This window comes from Pteropus alecto, unplaced genomic scaffold (assembly GCF_000325575.1).
Source record: "Pteropus alecto unplaced genomic scaffold, ASM32557v1 scaffold12, whole genome shotgun sequence".
Lineage (NCBI taxonomy): Eukaryota > Metazoa > Chordata > Mammalia > Chiroptera > Pteropodidae > Pteropus > Pteropus alecto.
This window is the reverse complement of record NW_006432669.1, coordinates 12,335,506-12,344,289: the sequence shown is the minus strand read 5'-3', so window position 1 is coordinate 12,344,289 and position 8,784 is coordinate 12,335,506.

Below are 8,784 nucleotides of genomic sequence, written 5' to 3'. Positions count from 1 at the left end.
AATATATGTATATATCCTATTTATACTATGATGTTTCTATACATATATACCTATGATAAAGTGTAATTTATAAATTAGACAATTTCAAGGAGAGAAAATTTATTCTTACTGTAGATCTTAGCAACCTAAGTCTTTCCTTAAGTCGAGAACTTTCATTTTTTCACTTAAGAGGAGCTCTTTAAGGCTTATCTTTGGCGGATTTGAACTGCCATCATCACTACTCTTGATATTTGGGGTCATTATTAATTAAAATAAAGGTTACTTGAACACAGACACTACACTACCTCGACAGTTGGTCTGATAACCCACGTGACTACTAAGGACTAAATGGGCGGAGAGCGGCTACAGGGTGGAGGCTGGACAAAGGGATGATTCATGTCCCAGGCAGGCCAGAATGAGAAAAAGTTAGATTTCATGATGCTAATCAGAACAGCTCACAGTTTAGAACTTATGGATTGTTTATTTATGGCATTTTCCATTTAATGGTTTTGGTTGACTCCAGGTAACTGAAACATCAGAAAGCAAAGTGCAAATGGAGTGGGAGCTACTGTTTGTACTCCATCTTATCATGTAAATCTTACAACAGTCACAGACTATGAATCAGATGTTATTGTCCTTATTTACAAATGAGAAAAACATGACTCAGGTAAAAGGACTTAGTGTCAAATAAGAGCAAGTAGGTAAATATGACTAACAGGAGATTCGGAACTGAAATTTAGATCTGTTTGACTTCAAAGTCCGTGCTCATAACCATTACTCTACACTGCCTCCCATGACATAATTACAACATGGGAGTTCTAATCTTATGACTAATCTTTAATCTTTCTTGAAAAAATTATTGCTCTTTTTCTTCCTTAAGAAAGAAATGTTCAGATGTAATAGCAGTGTAATCACTTGAAGGCATTCTAATTTGAGGCACACTCTACTGACTATAACTGTACTTGGAGATGTTGAAATAATAATTATGTCAGCATTTAATATTAGGCGCCAAAAATTGGTAGTTTTATAAAATTTCAAAATCTCTGAAGAAAAAATTAAATTGGAAATAATATTGAAATATGAACTTCTGTAATATTAGTTTTTTATAAAGAATGGAAGATATGATCTCCTCTTTGTTGCAGCATAATAATCCAAAACCAGGAAAAGAGAGATTTGAAACCATAACAGAGAATCCAAAAGAAATATTGCTTTTTAGGACATATTTTCCAGATGGTATCAGTTGATCTTTTTGTTTATTTAGTTATCCAAGATCACTTTTATATTTACAATAACCAAAGCACTGACTGGAAGTGAAGACTATAATAAAATAGTTTGATCATTCAGCCAGCAAGCATTTACTGAATTTCTCTCATGTGCAAAACTACATAATTGAGTTGCAGACTAACTGCAGGAGTGCCAAACACTAATCTGCTTTTTTCTTGGTTCTCATTAAGTCAAAATTCTCTCTACACAATACCAAAACATCTGGTCACTTAAATCCATTCAGTCAGAAATTCAATCAGTCGCCCAGATTTTCAGACTCCAAGATTCCATTCAACTTGTTTGCTTTAATTATTGGTTTATCTGAAAGCTATGTCAGGTAGTCAGTAGCCTATGTTTGGTCATTTCGACATGCTTGGCATCTTCCCTAAGAAAAGGTACAGACACAGAAGAGAGAAAACACAAGATGCATTTCTCACGAGGCTTCAGTCAATTCCACAGACTTGTGTGTTGTCCTCAGTCTCCTAATTCTGTTTACGTTCCTTTCTGAGTTTGTTTCCTCCTCCCTAGCCTTTTATATTTTCAAATATTTTTCCATGTAATTTACCTGGCGTACAAGTAGGTATACTGAATTTTGGTGTTTATACAAATTTATTGTAGTCTCCATTCCTTTTCTCATATTTTCTCATATTTCTCTTATTCTAAATTTTCATGTTTAGGACCATGTCCTTTTAAAAAATACTAAATGTATTTCATGCTTATATTTCACCTTTACCACTGAGACAAAAATTAATAATTTTCCTGCCGAAAGTACAATGTGGAATAAAGTGGAACTACTTCATTATACCAGTATTGAGAGTATATATTATAAGGTTATGATATAGTGTGATGTCTTAATCTATAAAATGAGTATCTTATGCTATATTGAAATCATTTTTCACTATTTAGCTGTGTTATTATATCAAGCTATAGCCAAATATTATTGTCTGTAATTTTTTTTCTTTATTTTTTTAACTCTAGTTTGTGAAAACGCACATCTTATGATTAAAAAGGCGTGCCCAGGGAAGCAAGAGTCATACCGTACTTTTAAAATATACACTCTATCAGAAGTCCAAGTATAACATATCAGCCATAAACAACCACGGCAAAGCTTTCCTTTTCAGTTTAGCACTTCTAAGATTGTTTATGCCTTCAAATATTTGCTCCAAAATGACTAATCCTTATTTTAAGTTGGAAAAGTTATTAGTGTATTCAAGTAGATTGGTATTTTGATTTGACAAATTATCTCAAAAAGAAATGTTTCTATCCAGAAACATTTTTATAGCATTGCTTAGATGGCAAATTAATGCAAGATTCTAGAACCAACTGTATTTGTCAGAAGACTCCAAACGTTTTGTGATTTGCTGCTGCCGTTTGGTAGAGCAATACAATTGTGACTTTAAATTAAGTGTTTGGCTTTACTGAACTGGGACTAAAATGCCCTTCCTTTTTTGCTTATAGTCTACTTTAGCCAGAACTAACCAGAGGTAAATTACAAAGGGTAATTATATAGGAGCTTAGGAAATTCAGTTATAAATAACAATTAGTAATTGTTAAGATTGTACGAGAAGATTTGGAGGGTGACTCTAGCATTCCAGGTGCAATAAAACAGCTGTAACTAGTTAGCAATGGAATCTCAATGTTTGAAATGTACCAAGGAAGCTAATGAAGAAGATAAGGCCTACCAGAAAGAGAAGAGATAGTTGTGAAGTTTTTATTTTTTCCAGCAACTGTTCATTGTGATAGAAGGGTGTTTTTGAGGTGATTATATGAAAGAAGTAGAAAACATTGCACAAATCTGGCAGAGGATCCAATTATTTTGACCTCTTGAGTGTCATTTTTCTTATTATCATAGTATATTATATATAATGTATGACATATTATATAGTATATTATAGTAATATTAACAGAGTATTACTATTTTTACTGTTTCTTTTTAATTCTTTTAAAAACTATTAATTATTTTTTTCCAGTTCTGAATTTTTCTGTGCTAGGTAGGGCCTTTCATTATGCTTTTGGGACAACTATTCACTAGACTTTGGTCAAAGTTAACAAGTAGATTTCTTCTGTTAACTTTCAGCATTTCTTATTGTTAACCTGGGTTGGTTGTTAGCTTGCAAAAGGAAAACACCAATATGTAATGAATATCCTTTTGCATCCCCACGCCTTTTTCATCTCATCTTTAACAACATCCTTTTTGAAAATAATAGAGTGTAGTGATGTGTTTTCAGATCTGAACATTTTTTCATTATTTCTTATATTTGTTGCCATCAACAAATATGTCAAAGAAATTAGAGTATTTTTACACACTTTACCCAAATAGCATTATTATTAGCTTATTTAGAAGCTAGCCTAAGGAATAATTATGACTATTATAAAAATTTGTGGTCACATAAGTGATAGTCCTATGTTAACATGTTGTATCAACCCAATTCAGAAATTTATACACAGCCATGCCTCAGAACTCATCATAGCTTAGAACTGTTCCAATTCTAGAATCTCAACTCCACGTCCTTCCTTAATCACAAGTTCTTGTTCTTCTTTCTGCCACTTCCTATTTTACCATTTCCACTGATCACTGTGAACTTCATTCTAGTTTTTCAGTCTATTATTTATCTTTTGGCTATTTTGCATTCTGTATTAGTTTTCTATGGCCTCTGTAACAAAAATCCACAAATTTTGTGGCTTAATAGAAATTTATTGTCTCAGTTCTGGAGGTTAGAAGTCTGAGATCAAGGTGTTGGCAAGGCCATGAAGACTCTCTGACGGCACTAGGAAAAGATCCATTTCAGGTCTCTCTCCTATCTTCTGGTAGTTTTTTGGCTGTGGCAGCATAACCCCGAACTTCACATGGCATTTTCCCTGCATGCATGCCTGTCTCTGTGTCTGAATTTCACCTTTTTATATGGATACCAGTCATGTTGAATTAGGGGTTCACTCTACTCCATTATGACCTCATCTTAACCTATTCCATCTGCAATGACACTATATCCAAATAAGGTTACATTCTGAGGTACTGGAGGTTAAGATTTCAGCTATGAATTTGGGGTTGGGGAGGACACAATCCAATCCGTATTACCTTATCCGTATTACCAAATTTTTATAATAGTCATTATTCCATTGTTTCCTATCTCACTCAGCATTGCTCCCGACAACACTCTAGTTTTACTTGTCTTATCTTTCATCATATTGGACTACTTAAATATAAATTCTTAGTCTGGAATTAATGAGTATTATCAGAGAAATGATATAATTATGATAATTAAATATCCATTAAAAATGCATACCTTTTGAACTCATCTGGTCCCTAAATTTTCATGGATGTTATTCTACTATTCCCTACCTGTGACAGTAGTAAATATGTTTCACTCCCTTTAAGTTTGTCTCTTAACATTGCTACTTTTATTCTCAAGAGACCCTTTCTTTCCTAGTTAAATGAAACGATAGAATACATCAATATGAACTATCTCAATTTTTCTTTCCTATCCTTCTCCAACATACTCCATTATTCAAGTGGTTTTTTTTTTTGCCTCTTTCATCTCTCCCCTCAAATGGCCCCCATGTATCAACAAAATATCCTCTATTATTAACACAAAATTGTCATTTTCTTTTAAAACTTTTCCTTCTAGCTGTGCTGTGTTCTGCTTCTCTGTTTGTAACCAAACAACAATGAAGTCACTCTGTTGGCTCTCCCTTGCCTATAAAATAAGGACAGCATCCTAATCATTACCTTTAATCTGTCTCCAAGCTATCTTTTCAAACTTTTATTCAATTAAATAAATAATAGTCTACCATAATATTATGGCATTAAACATACCAGACTAATTGCTATTCTGTACATTGTTGCCACTTTACTTTAGCCATGCTGTTATTGTTTTGTTCTATTTGTTCTATTTCTCTTGTGTTTTTGTTTGTTCGTTTTCTTATTCTATTGATCCTTTCTGGCCCAGCTCAACTCCTGTTAGATCATCTGCAATACTCACATTCTTTTTAATGGTAATTGTTTGCTTCTTCTTTAGGAAATTTATAACTTTTGTCACACTTAGCTGTTGATATTTAACATATCAATCTTGAAAATTATTTATATATATTCCTGTGTATTATGATCTAGACTGTAAGAACATTCATCTCTAGGACTATGTCTTGTTTATACATTATGGTGCAATCAATTTATTAATATTGGTTGAATTAAATTTAAACTGAAATACTAATGCAGAGTATTCATTAGTATTCTCTGACATATAGAGAAAATGATATCCTAATATATATTTATTCATTTTTTATTTATTTTTCATACATTGCTTTTTTCATCTAAAATATTTATCAAGACACTATTGTGTGCTTGATACCAGATACCCAGTAGGTATAGAAAACTTCAATTTATTATAATTATAATTTCATTCTATAATTAAGCCCAGTATAATAACGTTTGGGGAACTTAACATCGCCTTTATGTTTTAAATTAAAAAGACAGAAGTGTATTTTTTAAAATAAATCATCAAATTCTTGTGGGTGTTTTCATGTGGCCTATTAGTAACCATAGCCCAGGACCCTGGGATGTAACATAGTAATATTCATGTCAGTAGTCAGACACATTGGAAACCAAGTCCTGTGTCAGGTCCCAGGAAAGGAATCTCTAAGGGATCAGAGAAGTGATGTAATCTCATGACTAGATGAGTGACCCTAACCGAAGAGCATAAAACTTTAGAAGAGAGTCTTCACAAACTAGGTTTAATTAAGCTGATCATATACAATTCTACTATACATCTTTTACTGCCTAAGCTGACAAGGATCTAAAGATAGAGCACATTTTTTCTTTTGATATGTATACATTTTGATATCTTGAATCTAGAGACTACTTTCAAAATTCACTGAAGTTACCAAAGATTGAATAATTAGCCCTTTCTCTCATTGACTATTATGAAAATTGTCATTATTAAGCCTTTGCTGTGAAAAGTACAAAATGCACCAATGGTTGAGCTATTCAAATATTTTGCAGAGCAACATTTTCCTATTAGGATAGTATCTTTAAAGAGGAGACATGTGAATTAATATGCAGTGGCACATAGAGAAAATTAACCAGGCATCATCTTTTCATTTAAGAAGCACTCAGTGATTAAATTCCAGAGCTAAAAATTCATCCTTAAAAGTTAAAGTTTAGCAGAATAGCTAATTTTATTTTATAGCTGTCAACTTGACTGACAAGTAAGACTTATCAAGTATGTTTCTATTCTTGTAATTCAGGGACACCTTGAAAATATTTCCTAAAGGAAAAGAAATATATGGAGAAAAAAATTAAAAAAAGAAACTGCCTTTCTGAACGAGAACATATTTAAGATAAAAAATAGAATATTTTCTACATCTACTATGGTGCTAAACCCATTAGACTCGAAAATGCCTTGTTTGTAGGGTGATTGGTATAAATAAAATAGTTTATTCTTATTTAGCAACCATTTGTAGGGCTGCATAGTTCATTTCATTTCTAGTAGTGTCATTCTGTGTTTTTATGCAATTTGCATTGATACTATATTTTCTAACTGCAGCAAGGGCTGTATTAGAATTTAGAATTTTAGCTTTGTAATAACTCATTGAAATATTCAATATTTTATTACGTTGTTATCACTGGTACATTTAGTGCTAGATGTTTCCATGTGGCTATGCTATATTGGATGTCATCTAAGTCATGTGAATAGATGTGGTTTTCATCACTCAGTTTCACAGTGAGACTGACATACATTTCTAAGAACTACAGCTTTGGCATCTGTGTTCCATGTGGCATTTTGCTGTCTCATGTCCTTCTGTTATGGTACGAGACATACAGGAACATCAGTACCATAATTTAAAAAAGAAATTTAATTAACAGTTCAGTGGTTTTCAGTATACTTATCACATTCAAAGTTGTTCAGCCATCACTATTATCTAATTCCAGAACATTTTCTTTACCTCAAAAAAGGAACATTATACTCACTAGCAGTCACTTTCTATGTCCCCTCTTTCTCCCTAGCCTCTGAGAACTGTTAATCATTCTGTCTCTATGGATTTACCTGTTCTGAATATTTCATATAAGTGGAATCATACAGTATGTGGCCTTTTCTGACTGGCTTGTTTCGCTTAGCATAATGTTTTCAAGGTTCATCCATGTTGTAGCATGTATTGTTACTCCATTCATTTCCATGGCTGAATAATATTCCATTGTATGTATATATCACATTTTGTTTATCCATTCATCAGTTGACTGATCTTTTGGTTTCCACCTTTTGGCTACTATAAATACTGCTGCTATGAAAATTCATGTACAAGATTTTACATGAACACTTGTTTTCAATTCTCTTGGGTATATACTTAGGAATATGACTTTTTGAGGAACTCCCAAATGGTTTTCCAAAGCAGTTGCATCATTTTACATTCTGACCAGCAATATTTGAAGGTTTCAATATTCATACATCCTCACCAACACTTGTGATTTTTGTTGATCTTAAATACTATATATAAAAAAATTTCATTTATAGCTTGCATGATATTTTTGCTTATAGATTTTGAGGACTTCCTAAATTTATGTCATATACATTTTTCTTAGAGGTCTCATTTGGTTGGGAGATATTTTTTCAGTCCTTTTAGAAAATAATGTTGCTCTAAAAATTATGTGACACTTAACCCTTTCTATAATTTTTTTTAATTTTATGAAATTTATTGGGGTAACATTGGTTAATAACGTTATATGAATTTCATGTGTACAACTTTATAATATGACATCTCTATATTGTGTGCTCACCAGCTAAATGCTAGTCTCCTTTGGTCACCATGTATAAACTTTTGAAGAAAGGCATACTGTGCATTTAGTAAGATCAGTAGTTTGATGATTCTATTAAGAGTTACGAGTAAAATTGAAGAGTACATTTGGTTACACCAGCTTTGAACATTCTCCACCTGCCCTGTAAACTAGGGCAATTAGTTGTATAATTCTGATGTCCCAGACTTCACACTCTTGTAGTTATAAAAATAGATAGAAGGAAACACATCATTTCAAAGCAAACAAACAAGTAAACAAACAAATCTTCAGATCTCCTTTATATTTCTTTTATTTTTATTTTTATTTATTATGGTCACATTGGTTAACTCAATCCAATAAGATTCAGCTGTATACTTCAATAGTAAGGCATATATATATTTACATTATGTGTTCACCTCCCATAGTTAGATTTCTTTCTGTCACCACATATTTGACCCCCTTTACCCCATCTACCTCCCCCCCTCCTCCTCCACCTTACCTTCTGATAACCACTAGTCTATAGTCCATGTCCATGAGTCCATGAGTTTGTCTGTCCTATTCATTTGTTGCTTTTAGGATTATATCCCACATATAAGTGATATCATGTGATTTTCAACTTTTTCTGTTGGGCTTATTTCACTTAGTATGATTATCTCGAGGTCTATCCAGGTTGTCACAAATGGCAGTATTTTATCTCTTCTTATGGCTGAGTAATATTCCATTGTATATATGTACCATAGTTTCTTTAGCCAATCATCTATCATAGGACACTTGGA